This window comes from Pezoporus wallicus, unplaced genomic scaffold, assembly GCF_028554395.1.
Source record: "Pezoporus wallicus isolate ANWC-B61680 ecotype Strahan unplaced genomic scaffold, APGP_CSIRO_Pwel_v1 contig_13283, whole genome shotgun sequence".
Classification (NCBI taxonomy): domain Eukaryota; kingdom Metazoa; phylum Chordata; class Aves; order Psittaciformes; family Psittacidae; genus Pezoporus; species Pezoporus wallicus.
The window spans coordinates 273,471-289,844 of NW_026638878.1; the positions used below are offsets into that span (position 1 = coordinate 273,471).

The 16,374-nt window shown below is 53.3% G+C and overlaps 1 protein-coding gene across 3 annotated transcripts in view; it reads right to left on the bottom strand.

The window, feature by feature from the left end:
* Positions 1-16,374, bottom strand: part of LINGO1 (leucine rich repeat and Ig domain containing 1) — a 150,023-nt gene that overhangs the window by 101,018 nt on the left and 32,631 nt on the right. For 2 of the 3 annotated variants that reach the window (XM_057412965.1, XM_057412962.1), the window contains exon 1: positions 2,927-2,947. The exons of the other annotated variant lie outside the window; for it this stretch is intronic. The gene's annotated coding sequence lies outside the window, so the exon portion shown is untranslated. Of the gene's footprint in view, positions 1-2,926; positions 2,948-16,374 lie in introns of those variants that run through there. 3 annotated transcript variants of the gene reach the window in all.

Sequence of the window (16,374 nt, forward strand, 5' to 3'; positions counted from 1 at the left end):
GCTTCCTCTGTGCAACACCAGCAGTGAACACCGCAACCAACTCCCATCCCAAATGTCTTGTAGCAGGAGCTGGCACCTGAGCGGGTCCTGTGCCTCGACACCAGCCCACTGTGCGCGCGCAGCCGGTGAAGTCTCTGCTTCTGTCGGGCAGCACTGTAGTGATCAAACACAGAGGATACGTCAGCCTGGCCAGGTACATCCCGCTTCCACCATCCTCGAACACCTTGGGTTTGGAAGTCCTGGACTAATCTCTTCACATCCATTTTCCTCAGTAGTCTCCTGCTCCGGGTTCCTGAGCACCGTCCAGCTCCCAGGTCCAAGGCGGCTCCGAGGAGCCAGGCTGTCACCAGCAGCATCACCCAGCAGCGAGCAACCTCCTGCCAGGTCCTCCTGGTTGAAAGCAAGCGGCTGAGCTCCGGGAAGGAGGAGAAGACATCCTCCTGACGTGTTCAATCCCAGCCATCCCAGCTCCCGGCCCCAGCCGCCTCTCCGGAGCATGTCCCCATGCGGTGGGAGCTGCGGAGCAGCGCTGCACCCAGCCCCTGTGATAAATTAGCCGGAGATGGAGGCATTTCGGCGCAGCTGCCTCCTCCTCTGCCGGCATGACAATGTGATTAATTTTGGGTGCAGATGAAGCTCATTTATCAGAGGCACGTGACGGGCTGTGGGGAGCCCCGAGGTGCTGGGGAAAGCAGGAGCAGAGGCAAAAGGCAGGGAGGGAGAGCAAGGAGCCGAGCCCAGGGCATCTCCCTGGAAGGCTGTTTGCCACGTTGGCTCACGATTAAGGATGCTGGGGGAGAAGAGCCCCATGTGGGAAGACAGCTTTTATCTCTGCTAACACACATGGCCACGGCCAGGGAGAGATGTACAATGAGAGGGGTGTAAGAAGATCAGGGAGAAGCAGCCATGAGCCAATTACCATGCTTCAGTAGAGGCAGCTCCACCACCACCGCCCCTTCTTCCCTCTCTGCCCCTCCTCCAGGCCATTTTCCATCACCCCTTTTCTGGGGACAAGCAGGTCCCATCCTGCCTGGAATTGCCTGGGAAAGCAGAGCTGTATTTTCCCAGTGTAACACGGCCCTGACATGGAAAAGTCATTTGGCCAGTTCCTCAACCACTGATCAGAGTTTATCCACATGCTGGAGCAGCTCCTGAGGCAGGGACGCTGCTTGCACTGCGGGCCAAGACAGCCCAATGTGCTGGTGCACAGGAGAGAGCAGCAGGAGAGGACATCAGTCCCTCAGGAACCAAGATTTACAACCACTGGTGACACAGATCTGGCGCAGCAGTTTGCATCCCAACACTCCAACATGGACAACAGGCCAGGGAGCCACCAAACAACACAGCTGGAAAACCACAGGGATGGACTGGGAAAACCGCATGTGGTCAATGATGGCAAGAAGCAACCATCATTGCAGTCATTTGTTTGCCATTGTTTGCCCCTTGCCATGGTCAGATATGCCCTGGGCAGGGTTGTCCCCATCCCAAAACAGCTTTGTCCCAGAGCCATGGCGCACCAGCAACACCCAAACCCCTGAGACCACCATAACACTCCTCCCTTTGACGTATTTAAGCCCCAGCTAGCAAAGCATTTTCTGTTAAGGAAAAGAGACACTCTCAGGTTCAACAGCACCATGCAACCTGGGACAAGGACAGCAGAGCCTTGGGCATACAGATGGTGTCCACACCTTTGGTGGGACTCAATTATCACCCCAACAGGTAGTGCCAAACATAGAAGCTGCTCTTTTGATAAATACATGTTTCTTAAGAGGAAAAACATCCAGAGGGCAAAGGCGAAGACAACACAACACGGTGCAGCCCTGCTGCTTGCCAGGCAGTCCTGCTAATTCATCCCAGCACTGCAGCAGGGCCCCTTCTGATGGGGTAAGTGTATGGTTAGAAAACCCACGGGGACTTTGCAAGTGTGAAAATGTCAAACACGGAATGGCACGGGGACTCCAGCATGAGGAGGGGGAAACTTCATGCTTCTCCCCACTGTGTGCCCCAGGAGAAGGCAAGCGACGTGGCTGGTGGCGGAGTGGGTGGCCTGAGAGGAGCCCATCACTCAGAGGTGATGATGCTCGCTCACAGCAAAGGACTGCAACCTCTGATTTTCACATTTCTTCCAGGTACTAAACGCTCCTCTAAGCCTAGCTCCTCTGCAGAGGTCCCCTGGGAGGTTTTGCTTTCCTCCCACCCATTGCTTCACCCTCTTACCCTTCCAAAGGTCCCCCAAATCCCACCCAGAGCTGCTGTGGTGACTGAGCCCTCTCAAGGTTTTATTGCAGTCATCACGCCAATTACTCAACTGAAGTTTTTGGCTCCCATCCATCAAAGTTTACGAGCTGACAATAAAGATCCAGAGAGACTTTTTACAAGGGCATGGAGTGATAGGACAAGGGGGAACGGCTTTAGGCTGAAAGAGGGTTGATTTAGATGAGACATTAGAAAGAATATCTCATCGCCTCCTCTATGCGGGTGCTGAGGCACTGGCACAGGGTGCCCAGAGAAGCCGTGGCTGCCCCATCTCTGGCAGTGTTCAAGGCCAGGTTGGACACAGGGGCTTGGAGCAAGCTGCTCTAGTGGAAGGTGTCCCTGCCCGTGGCAGGGGTTGGAACCGGATGAGCTTTAAGGTCCCTTCAACCCAAACCAGGCTGGGATTCTGTGGCTCTATGAAGGTGCCCCCTCACTTTCCCTTTGTGGATCATGGAAAACCAGTGATAAAAGTATCTCAGCCAAATTTCACATGGCAGGGAAATATCTGCACTAGCACAAGGGCCTCTGTCTGTGCCAGGAGCTAGCTCCTCAGCCCTGCTTGGGCTCTTACACCCTCAGTGATGGTGCCCAACCCCACTGCTCCTCCAGCCCCACGCGATGCTCTAGCCCCAGCACGCTGTTAGCAAGAAGGAAACGCTATTGCACTTACCAGAGCTGAAACCTTGCAAGGACCTGCTGGTGAGGTGAGGAACCTGGAAAGGAAGAGAGGGAGAGATGTGCTTCAGTGGATTGGCTGTAGGCCCAGGGTGAACACAGGGCTGCCCCATCACCCTTCCCCTCTCCCAGTGCCTCATCAGCTCCTGGAGCATGCCCTGCAAATCTGTGCTGAGGACTCACAACAACACGCCTGGGAAACCATCAATATCTGTGAAAAACCTGCTCATAAATCCAAGGAAAGGGGAATTTACGGTGCTTTCTTTGGAGTTTTCTCCAGGTGTTCCTATTAAGCCATTGTGCTCGTTTGCATAAGTATTCCTCAGACAATACAGCCCTCTCCCCATCAGTTATCAGCTCTGCAAACAGGAGCACCTTTGGGCATGGGGCGTGCAAACACCCAGCTGTAAAGATGAGGATCTGGCTCCTCACGTGGGAAGGAAATAAAGGATATTAATCGCTTAGCCTAACTTACTTAGCACCAGCTCAAGCTGTTTCTGCTGCTGTACCATTCACATAAACCACCTCATTGGACTTAAAGCCTGAGCCTCTGCTGTGGGATACTTAAGACGAAGCAGCTTCTTTAACAACATCACCAGGTCCTCAAGGGGATGCTTTACATCAGCCATAACCCACAACAAGTTGTGTTTGCCCAGGTCAGAGGCAGGTCCCTGGGCAGTACCAACGTCCATGACCCCTTCTGCACGTAGAGGACCATGGTGGCGTGTTGGAGGTTGGGACAATTAGACCCAGAGGTCCACACAGCCAAGGGGCACCCCACAGCTCTATCCCTGTGCTGGTGCCCAGCACTGCCCTGCTTCTTCAGGATACATAATTAGGTGAAAAGTGAATATCTGCATCAGCATTAAACCCCCCATTCAGCAGATCTCACCCCAAGCAGCTCCTGCAAGCCTGCCCGGGTTAACAGCCGGGAGAGCATGCTGTGACATTCCTTGGCCTGTTTAATGTATCCTTATCATGACTCCCATGTACTCCTGTGTAGATGGGTGGGAGACAGGAGAAAATGAATAATACGTTTCCTTCCAGCGTGAAATTCTGAGTGTCCTCTGCTGAGTGCAATTACTGTGTGTATGACTCCTGTGGTCTGGCTAATACTGTTAAGGATATTGGAGATTAAAGGATTTGGGGCTGCAAAGTCCGTTTCATTCATCCCAGCCCATGCAAGGGAATACGAGCAAGGAAAAGGACTTGCAGGAGCAGGGTCTGGCCTGCAGGTGACCATCCCACCATGTCCCCTTGCTGCTGGGGAACTCTCCCAGGCAGTTCACCCCTCACCCCAGTGTGCTGCCCTCCGGGATGCTCCTGACCCTATTCTAAGCATTGCTGTCACGTTCTCAGACTGCTGGAGCCCGGAGCCCTCTCTGGTGCAGCGTGCTGGGGATACAGTGGCCATGGTGAAGGACTTAAGCGGTCACGATGCTGCTGCTGAGAGTGCTCTCCAGGTACCGGGAGAAGAGCTGTTACCTCTGAGCTGGAGAGGTCATAAAAGCGCTGGAAAATGTCTGCTTTGGCTGAGGCGATGGCCTCTAAGTGCCCCATGAGAGGAAAGCCACAATGCTACTGCGAGTCCCCAGCACATCCCAGCTTCCCACGGGGAAGTCCTAGCTGTGCAGGGTGAGGTGATGCGGGGACACCCTGCCCCAGTGCCGACAGGCACAGCAGTAAACCACTGCTTTGCAGCTCTTGTGCCCAAGAAAGCCTCAAAAATAACCCTCCTATAGAGTCAGCATCCTTCAGAGGGCATGGCCCAAGCCTGGCCACCGCTCCTGCCCAGAGGAGAAGGCACAGTGAGATCCAGCTCCTCCAAACCAATGCAATATGAAGCAGAGCAGATACTGAGTTGTCCTGCCAGCATAGATGACCGAAGCAGAACAAGGAGATGACTTTAAGTAGTAAACGCTGTCCTCATGTTATGAGCTCAGACATATCCCCAGCCAGCAGAGGAGCCATCTCCGCTTTGATCCAGATTTGATTTAAACCAAAGCATCTCCCTCAGCATTACCAGTGGGACAGCACTGAAATAACCTCATTTACCTCTGCTTTTGCTACCACCATGTGCCAGAGATCCCAGGGCAGCACAGCAGAGCTGCAAAGCCCAGCTCCCTGGGCTCAAAGGCTCGTAGCAGCCGGTGGTCCAGCCGTGGCAGGCTGGGATGCTCGAGGAGATGCTCCCTGCCTGCACTGGGATGCGGATGAGCCAGCACAGCACCAGGGAAATGGGAACCTGCCGGGGCATAAAGCCAATTCACTGCCCATTAACTCCCCACAAATCCTCCACTCCCTGGCCTTATCTTCCTCTGCCATGTCCCTTCACTCTCCCTCCTGCTCCTCCCAGGCTAATGGGCTTTCTGGAGGTGGAGACAAGCTGTATGGGTACTCTTGGCTGCATATGGCAGCCCTTTAACAGTGGTGTCTGCAAGGAGGTCTGATGGCAGACATCCCCAGCACCTCTCAGATGCTGTCCCAGCACCCATGGGTGATGGGGCTGCCCCACGCAGCAGAGTTCATTGCCAACCGCTCACTTGCTCTTGTGGATTCAATGTCAGACTCCAAACATTAACTTTTACGGTGTAATATATCCAGCACCAACCCACATTGTCAGGAGACACCCCAAAGCTGTTCACATCTGGATGCAAAAGATTGTTTAAATACCCCACACGGTCCTGTGCGTACGGGATGGATTTACTGTCACTTCTTATAACATTAGGAAGGTTAAAATCAAACAGCTGAGCAGCAATGTTTGCTGGGCAGGGTGGGGGGGGAACCACCAGCACGGCTCCAGGGCTCTGGCTAAATAAATCAGCTCTGGAACAAGCACCAGCAAAGCTCACCATGAGGCATCTTCTCTTCCAGCTCCTGCCTCAATGGCACATTAGACCTGCGAGCCCTCCTGACCCGCAGAGCCCAGCACAGCAGCACTGGGGTTGGAATCAGCACTTTCTGCAAGGGGCCATATTGCAGTGGTCCTGTGCTGCAGGGCAGGAGGGGAAAGCGGCTCCTGTCCCATGGGAGCTGCCCTGGGAGGCTCATGCGAAGTTCTGCACATCAGCAACGAGTGAAAAGCACCGACAGTGGAGCACACGGTGAGCAACAGCAACCCTGCAACTGCCTGGGAAGCATCTTCTGCTCATTCAGTGTCGCCTCCCCCTGAGTCATCCACTCCCCACCTTGCTCCCCCAGGAGGTAAGTGCTCACAGCACTGGCTGTTCAGAGGAGGAAGTTCACCTCTCAGCACAGAGCAAGGTTTTACATGACAGTTTTCCACTAGAAGCTGTTTGCGCAGGGAAGTTGTGCCCAGCCCTTTCCATCAAGCGGTGCAGCTTCCTACGTGAGGAAGAGCTTTGGAGTAGCAGAGCATCCCTCAAGGCAGCAGATAAATGCTCGCCCAGAGTCAGTGGCTGGAGGCTGAATCTAGACAAGCTCAGACTAAAAATAAGGGACAATTGTTGGGCAGTCACAAGTACTATTGCAGTCACTAAGTTAGGAGCTGGAGGAATACTCTGTCTTCAGCTATCTCAAGGGGAGGAGAGGCTGTTCCTCCAAAGGAGGTGCTATAAAGTTGTTCACAAGCAACATCCAAGAGTCTTGGGTGTCCCCATAGGAGCCTGTGGACACCAGCAGTGAAAGGGCTGTGGAGGGGGACAGCAGAGCTGGGACAAGGTGCTTGGGGATGGCACAACCACCGTGGTCTCAGCCATGGCACTAGCCCTCATCACCAGCCTTTGCTCCAGCTTAGCAGGTCACATCCACCTCCAGCAGTGCTGAGGCTTGTGGGGTGGGAGAGGAAAAACATTCCCAAGCCCATCCAGCCTATGAGAGTTCATAGCATCCTCCCCGGCTCCATAACCCCTGCAGCATCTCCCAGCCCTCCTCAGATTCCCCTTCATTGCAACTCCCATCTTTTATCTTTAAAACCCACAACAGGCAGGGTTAGAAAAAAACACAAGAAACAGGAAGAATACAACAGCCCTTGAAACCCCATCCTCCGTTTGAAAGGGAGGGATGGAGGCAAGGCAAGAAAAGCCTCATTACCATCAGAAATCCTCTCTCCTTGCCCTTCCCTCCCCACTCATTTCCATATCACAGGGGACACAATACCCTTCTTCTCCTGAAAAGCATCCCATTTCTGCAGAGCCGATGTCCCCACTCCCAGCACCGGCCTCCAGAGCTGGGGAACAAAAGCCAGGCTCACACCTACCCTGGTGCCAGCCTCTGAGCCTCCAGGTCCTTACAGCCTCTGGGGAGCAGGTTTTGTCATTATTATTATTGCTCTACTTTATCTTTCCTCTTTTCTTAGCTACAAGAGCCTTTAGTCAGTCAAATTACACTCTGAGTAGCAGAGGCAGCAGAAAATAAAGCATTATAAGGGGTTCAGGAACTTATTTTCATCTCAAGGAGAGTGTAAGAAAGGTTGACAAGTCTTTCTTCTGCTCTTACGGGATAATCTGTGGGTTCCCAGCTGCTATAGGGGAACGAAGAAATCAGAAGAGATTAGAGGAAGAAGTAAAACCCAGGTTTCTACATCAACTGATGTGCACCTTGGCTGACAGCAGAAGGCACCACAGAGGGAGATGTCAGCGTGGGAAGGAAAGTGGAGGCCATGGGGTCTGGGAAGGGCTGGTCCCAGGGTGCTGGGTGCAGGGCAGGAGGGTCACCCAGCTCCTCCTAGCTGGGCTTTTCTCCTGCTAAATGGCCCTGCCACATCTTCCCAGCCCAAAGCATCACTGACAGAGCAGGCGGAGGAGGGAGGAAAAGCCAAGCAGCTCAGACATTGAGTGGGTCGCTGGATTCATCCTGCTCAATGTCTGCTGCTCCAGTAACAGCTACAAGCATACAGTCAGGCACAACACAGTTTCCTCACAAAGATTTTGGGCTCTCACATTTATATGCACAGTGTGGAGCTGGGCAGCTCCCAGCATCCCAAAGCAAGGCTGGGAGCAGAAGCAGCGTGCCAAGGAGGGGACCAGGTCCGCCTGGCAGAGGAGGAACCATCGACCACCGGATTAGAGATGGATGCACTCGGTGCTGGATGGCAAAGGGATGCAGAACCCGGCTGCAGGGTCCTGAACAGCTCATTAAGGTGCATCAAGCTACTCCTGGTACAAGACACCCTTCCTCCCGAGAGCAGGGAATGGGGTCCCCTTTTCCCAGCCAGGGCACAGGGCTCCAAGGCAGTCCCCTCCCTAAGGCCTGTGCCTCTCTGACTGTGCAGTGCCGCGGTGGTGCTGTCACTGGTGACTGATGGCATGGTTGAGGAGGAAATAAATTCCCCGTCTCTCTCAGGAGGTGAACTGGGGGGTGTATCCATCTTTGAGATACTTAATGAATGTACCGCAGCCTGCGGAGTGGCAGCAAATACATCTCTGCAGCCAGCACTCCTCACGCTGTTCTCTGCAAGGTTCAGGCACAATTTAAGAGCTTCTCATTGATTTTATATATGTTCCCCAGGCCCTGGCAGTGTCTATATTGCCCCAGTCCAACAAGAGCCCCACAGTCACAACAGGGACCTGCACTCACTTTCCCCTTTCTACTCCTCGTCCCTTGCCCATGTCAGAATGGGCAATGGAAAATCAATGGCCCCAGGGCAACTCTGGGGGCAAAACCTGGTGTTTGGCCAGAAAAGACGCAGGTCTGGGCTCCTTGAAATGTATTAAGGTTAATCTGGGCTTCAGCTCAGCTCTTCAGCCCAAGAACAGGGTTGATGTAGGGTTACTGGAGCAATGGTGAGCACCAGGGCGAGCACTGGTGCAACCCACACTGTACTGGCACAAGTACCAGGCTCTGGGCTGCACCTTTGGAGCACCAAGCAAAATAATGACCTTAACAAAAGACAGTCTTGCAAGACAGCCTATGGAAAGCCTTAGCTTTTATGTAGCATAGCAAACATTCATTTCCAAGGCGAGAAAAATGGCAATCAGTGGTTCTGGTGCATGGCTTGGCTTTGTTTTTCCCTCTTTCCCTGCGGGGGAAAAGAAGAAAGGAAAGAAAAGCAGCAAAGACCAGCAGAGCCCCAGCTGACCTTTCTGGCTAAGAGACCTTGTCTGAATCACTGGATGGTAACAATGAATGAAATGCCAGTGCCCTGCCTCACAAATACCAGCTTCCTCTTGGGGTGAAATGCCAGGTTCCCAACGTGGAAATGCAGCAAGGAAAATGTCACCCTCGCCAAGGTGTGAAATGCCAGCCTGCTGCAAGCACCTGGCTTCACCCATGGGTTGACAGGCAGGGGAATGCTGCTGCCGAGTCTCCAGTCTCCTCCCAGCAAGGGTCTTCTCCAAAGCTCACCAAAGGCAACAGTGTGAAGGAGACAGGTCTTCAGCGTGGGTCAGCCAGAGCATCCAGCATTATCTTCAGCATCTCAGCAGCGAGCGGCTCAGAAAAGCTGCCTTTGGGATTTGGATTATTCCTTCCCTTTTCCAGTGGCTACAAGAGTTGTCAGCGTGGCCAGTGATCCAAGCAAATCACATCTCAAGATTGGTTTGGATGAAGCCAAACCACCTATTTCATTTTACCACCTAAATGAGAAAACAATTGCGCATAAGAAGATTTTGCCAACTAAAGAGTTTATCAGGAGCTAAACTCCTAGTTCTCAGCGAGCACTGTTGTTGCTGGGCTTAATCCTATTTATTAAACATGGGAAATCATCCAACATACTGTCCTTGTGTGAAGAGACACTTCCCATGAAGCTGGCACTATTCACATCTCCCCTAACCCTTCCCAGGGCCAAGCTGGGTAAAAGCTTGGCTTTATCCAAAGCCAGGTTTTCCAGCAGCTCATCCTTCCCTTTCTCCCCACTCAGCACCCTCCTGCCCCGGCTCCCTCGGTACCAAAGCCCTGACACCAAACCTGTGCCAGGTCAGGGCCGTGAAGCAAGAGGGACCAGCGGTGAATGTAACCAAACCTTTCTACCTGATAGGATTGCATGGAGGGATGAATGAAGCTGCTTTTCGTCCTGTGGGAATTGGAGCTGTTCTCTTTCCCTACACCCACACTTTCTTTTTCCTCCGCCAATGTGTGAAATAATTTCACCACCCTTTTTTTTGTTGTTGTTCTTTCAGTTACTCCTCCTCCCCTCAGATCTCGCCCTTCCTGGCATTTGAAAATAGCTTATGAAAAGGAGGAGGAAGAGGGGAGGGGGGAATAAAAGGAAATGTGTGGGGATGCAAGATGGAAGGGAAGAACAGGAAAAAACAATAAGAGTGAAACTCCGTGTTTTCCAAAGCAAATCAGAAATGGCCAATTGCTTCACCTCCAGCACCTTCTGGGAGAAGTCTGCTCATTTGGGAAGCTTTGGGAGGCTCTTCGCATCCTGTTGTTAGGCAACACCTAGAAAGAAAATGCCTCCCTACACCTAGCCATACACTCATGAGCAGGCAGCTCATACAGCCGGGAGCAGCAAGGGACCTTCCAGGGAACCCAGATCTCTGTTATGATTAGAGCTGGCTGAGACCCCTCTGATGAAATGGATTTTGTCCTTGCACAACACAAGAAGAAATGGTTGGAACAAGCACGCTGGGTTGGATAACCTTCCGTCGGAGCAAAGGCTGCAGCTCTGCACAGCAGCCTCCGGAACACATAGGACAAAGGGAAGGGTCTCTGCTGCCTCCAGCACTTGGCCCTGGCTCGGAAAGGAATGAGGTTTGAAGGGTTTCTTTCACCTGCCGGCGCCAGGCTGGGACCAGGCTGCTCCCAGCTTGCTGGCAAATGCAAAGCCATTAGTGCTGGAGGCAGCTCCGGGTGGTGGTTTTGTGCCCGAGCCCTCTCCCTGCCTCCCGAGTGGGAAGAGAACTCCTCAGGAAGCAGTTTTAATGCATCAGCCTCCATACGCATCGTGTCCAGGGCTTTCCCCCAAGCGCTTCTCCTTAATGGATTTAATCCTTGACCTGCAGTGATGCTGCCTTCCCAGGGGGAATCAGACTCCCAGTTCCTCCCCAGCTTTCCTCATGTCCCAGTGCAGTACAACTCGTAACTGCAAACTGTCTCAGCCTCAGCAGCAGCAGGGCTGCCAGCACAGGAGGAGGGATGCTCACTGCTAGGGGCAATCCTCCCCTCCTGCATCCTGGGCACTTGCCAGACAGATTTTAGGCCTTTGCCCACAAAGCTGGGTGCCTGTGCTGCGGCTCTTTTCTCTTTCCTTAGGTTTCTCCTATCATTCCTGCTTGTGTCGGCCATCATCTGAGCATCCCTCGCCTCCTTTTGATATCTCCTCTCTCCCCGCAAGCACCTTCTGCATCCTTCACACTCCTGTCCTTTGAGCAGCAGTTCTGGGGCTGAAGGGATGCTTTTTTCTTGAAGAAAACCTAACAACCTAATTCATTGCAAAGCAACCTCTTCATGTCTGACACGAAAGGGACTTGGGGATTTATGTTAGCAACGGCACAGAGGGGAATCCACGGCTGGAGTGGCAGCAGGGGGGCTGGCAGCAGCAGGCATTGCCAGCGTGGTTGCTGTCAGAGCCCCAGGGAGCAACCCCTGAGGAATATGTCTCCACAGGGATGCACGGATCCCATGCCAAGTGCAAAGGATGCTTCCCACCCCCATCAGGAGCACGGCAAGCAAGCATTGGGATCCAAGAGGGGAACTACATCTCCCCACACATCCCAAGATTGAAGGCAGAGGGGCTCTGCCATTGCACACAGCTCCCTCAGCACTTCGGAGGGGGTTGTTGACCAAGCCAATAGGCAGCAGTGGTCCAACCCAACACACAGCCAAGGGCACCTGCAGGAGCCGAGCAGGACCTTCTTGAGTTGGCAATGGGATACTGAACTTGTCTCCCAAGCAACCCACTTCTTCCCTCAGGAGATGCCACCCTGCAACGCTCCCTCTTCCCACCCTCCCACAGGGACACTCACTTTTTCCAGCTGAGCTGTGGAACGAACCAGTCATCACCCACTCCAAGTAGGTGGGTTAGCAACGGCCAAGGAAAAGATACTTTGAGTCTGGCAACATTCCATGGAGCTAACTCAGCAAAGCCGGATGATAGGCAGCGAAGCCACCCCTTCCAATAATAGCTCTGTGTGGCACGCAGACCACTCTTGCTCAAGAGATCTCCAAGGGCTCAGCACAGACTTCATAAACCCCCCATTTGCAGCACACAGGGATGCTGTTTGCATGGCTAATAATTTCCTAGTGCATCTCCCTTAGTTCTTAAACACTGCTTCTGGCCCCCTGCATCTCCACAGCTGCTGGAGACCCCAGGCCTCACGCATAGCAAGGAAATATGTTTATCCACAGCTGAAAGGATGGCGCTGGATCCTACACTGGTGTCCAAGCACAATCTCAGGTGCTCACTGGCGCATCACTCCCTCTGCCTCTGAGATGACAAGAAGACTGCAAGACCCCCAAGCCCACCTCAGGGTTCCTCTTCCTCAGCCCCACTTTTTAGCTCCAGCAACCTGCAGAGGTCCATAGCTCTTGAGGCCTGCAGAAATCCCTGCTCTCCTGAGCCCACGCAACACATTTCAACTACTGAGCCTCTAAATAAGACACAGCACCTTTCCCTTGTACCTCTCTTCATGCCACGGACCATGAGGCAAACGCTCTGGAGTACACCTTAATCCTTGCTCGCACAAGTCTCTTCCCAGAGCAGCAAAATGATTTTATTATAGGGAAAGCCCACCCAGGGACCATGTGAAAGCTCTTCCCGAGCCATGTGCAAATAACCACACGTTCCCAGCAAGCAAAGCCCTCTCGCTGGCAGGCAGCAGCGCAGGGCAGAGCAACAGAGGAAACTTCAACTGGAAACATCAGCATGGCCAGCACCAGGCTCTCCGGATGTCTGGAGCCCCCCATCCTCCTCTCTGCTTGCCAGCATCTGCTCGTGGAGTCCCTTTGCGTTTTACCCTGCTCTGGGGGCTGTTGGTAGGGGCACCTCTCCCCTAGCCCGTGCTCCCCTGCTCCCATGTGAGGACAACAAAAAACCTCCCCACGTTACAACACAGAGTCCCACAAGTGTTTTAGCTCGGCTGAACCAGCTTTTTCCTGGGAATGCAAGCTTCAATGGACATTTTCCAGCCAGCTGGAAAGGAGCACGGTGCCTGACAGCACTTGCACTGCTTGGGTGGTCCCTGGGGTCCTGCACCAGAACCAGTACAAGCATAAACCAGCATCTACCCTGGCTGGGAGGTGACTGGCTGCAGTTCAGCCTAGCAAAGCCATGCCGAGGAAGACATGGGGTTTCCATCCTCCATAGCTGCCAGCACAGGAGCAGCCCTGCCACATCTCTCCTTTGGGATGTAACACAGTGGGGAGGCGCGACACACTGTGTGAGCCCAGCTCTCCCACCCCCCCTGGGGTTGGATGCGGGGCTGATTAGAGGGATTAAAACCAGCTCAAGAGCTGGCAGCAGGAGGGATGTGCTGGCAGGGGCCAGGCACGCCAGCCTGCGGGATGCCATGGCAGGGTCTTGAAAGGAAAGGAAGATCTGAGCGGGAGCATCGCCTCTTTAACGAGGGACGGGAGCAACCCACGGTTAGCAAAGAGCTCCCACATGAAAGCAGCTCCATCCCCGGGCTCTTATTATTTCACAGATGCTTCTCATATAGCTTTTCTTTATTGTTATTTTTCTAAGGTCTCTCATTGCTCTAGATAAACGGTGTCTCTGTGGCTGCAGGTGGCAGGGAAGGAAAGGCAGCTCCCAGGGGCTGCAGCCTCGGCTGCCCATGGCCTCAGGCGGCCCCGAGACATGTATTCCACCTCTGCGCATGCCCAACCACACCAAGCAATAGGGTCTGGCAGCAAATACCCTGCATTAGACCCAAGCCCACCTCCCCAGCTTCTCCTGCTCCTCACTGGCAGGATGGGCTTTGCAATGGCTGGCTTCCCGAGTTACTGCTAAGAGATCCCAGCATGAAAAGAACCAGTGAAGAGCAAACACGACCCAGCCTTCACCTCTGCCTCCAGGCACGATTGCCATAGGACAATTTGAAATCCAGGCTGAGGAGATCCTGCCCATGCCTGCCCCAAATGTGGCAGGGATGAAATACCCTTCTTTCCTGAAAAGCTAAAGCTACTAAATGGCAGGCAGCCACAGCTCGCTCCTGCCTTGCAAATCAGCCCTGGTTGGGTCACTGGGCCAAGGGACCGTGTAGGGATGCAGGCATCCCAAAGGATGTCCGCTGAAGCCAGGGCACCCAATCAAAACCTGGCCGAGCTTTTATGGGTTTAGCGAGGGATGACAAGGAAAGGCAGCAAGGAGGAAAGGATTAAAAATACATCCCGATTTTGTTTCGACTCTTGTAAAATAAAAGGTCCTGCAGCAAGCACTGCTGAACCCAGATCTCACGCCTGCATCTCGGGCCGCGAGCCCCTGAACGGCAGATGTATATTTCATTAAAAGACTCATTAATATTGCAGGCTCTTGCTCCCCTGCTCTGGCTGATTGCTACACAACCGCTTCTTCCCCCTCCCTTGCCCAGCGGAGAGGGTTTTTGCTTCCCCAGCCCTCAGCATCCCCTGTGCCTTGCTGTCCCCAGCAGGATCTCTGTCCCCCACCAGCATCCCCTCGCATGCTCTCAGTGCTGCTATCAGCAGGAAGCAACAAAGCCCCAAGTCCAGACAGGGTGAGTGGTATCATGCCATCAACCTGGCAGGCAAAAGTAAATAAGAAACAAGTTATCTGGCATTTAAAACAAACGAAAAGGTGGATGAGAGCAGTCCCAACTGCACATGAACAACGGCTGGTGGTAAAGGGAACTAATTTCTCCCTAACAAGAAAGGACTCCACTTGGTTAACTCAAACTTTCTCATTAATCACATTTGCCTGCCTTATTGCTGTCAGGCCACGATAACACATGGAGAACATTGCTTTATCCCCCAACATCCCACTCAGTAAAGATACAGAGTGCTGTGGAAACGGATTTACCCCAACACCTGGCTCCCAACACAATAAGTGTAATTTAGACACATTATGGAGCCAAAACCTCTTTCCTGTTATTTGATTTTCAAGCCAGCGGGTGCTGGGCTCAACAATTAGAAGCAACAAGCAGAGCATCGCAGGTTGGAGTGAAGGCTTCTCCTCTGCCCATGATGCCCAGTCAAGGATACTTCTCTTGGGTACCCAGCCTGCGTAGGTAGCACTGGAGTACCCAGTCCTGCCAGCACCTGCTCATGGCATTTTAGGGCTCCAAAAAGCAGCATGGGGGGCACCAATATGCAGGAGCATCCTCACGGCGGGGTCTCAATGCAGACAATAGATGCTCTCGGTCCTCCCTGCTTCCTTAAGGTGCCTTCCAACCCATCCCATTCTATGATTCTGTGTTTCCCAAACAGGCTGTATGTTACTGGAATCGTATGCAAAGCGCTGTCTCTGCCTCCCACGCAGCTGCTGGCTCTGCAGCAGGGCTCTGCTTGTTGGAGATTTGCTGGTGCAAGGAGGGGAGGAGGGAGCGGCAGGCAGCTCTGCAAGGGGGCAGTGTGCCCTCATCCTGCCCCTTGTAACAATCAAAGGAGCTGGAATTAATTAAATCTCGATTAATTAACAGGGACCTCAACGCTGAGAGGTGCAGAATGAGAGGGGAGAAGGAAAAACGGGCAAAACTCTTTGGTTGTTGGACACGTTTCTTCTGGTAGAAAAGCTTTTTAGGAGATGAAAACCTCCACGTTCAGATGGCTCTGGAAGAAGGCAGCGAGATGCAGGCAGAGCTGGCTGGTGCCACCCCCATGGGTGCTGCAGTGGGTGCAGCCTCCAGCCTGCCTGCACTTGGTCCTCCAAGCCCAGCCCATCCATCATAGGAGGGACACTGACTGTGATCAAAGGAATCCGCAAGAGTCCCCAGGGCTCGCTGGGAGAGGAAATATCAAACCTGCCTGGAAATCAAACAGCAGAGCCAGAACAGAGGGAAGAAAAGAAGGAAACAACAGGGGAAAGAAACCTAAGCTGACACTCTTTTTGATTGAAAACATCCAATGTGGAGAATCATCACCCCCAGTGAGGGTTGCTGGGGGACAGCACTTCTTTTTCACCCCTCGAGGCTGCAGTGGCGCACAATGGAAATCCAAAGTGACTCCAACCCCGGAGCAGCTTCCCACCGGCCATCAGAGCAGGAATGGGATGATGACGGCCACCGCTGCCCGGCTGCAGGTTTCTGGTGACGAGCTGCGAGCGTGCAGATGCAGCATGTGTAATTAACAAGCTGGGGACATGAAGGACGTGGGGCTCCTGCTGGGAGGACCAGCATCAGCAGCGAGGAGAACAACTTGTGTAACACCAGCCTTGCCACTGGATGTAACTTCACCCCAGGTACCCCAATGGAGCCCAAACCTCACATTTCAGCCTTGGGATGCTGCCCCTTGGACCACCAATGAGCAAAGAGCCAGGAAAAGCTCACGGTTAGCCCAGAGCAGCCACCAACTATGCATGGATGAAAACCCAACAGAAAACCCCCGAGGATGCAGATTTCATGGCTCTCTAATACCTCATTT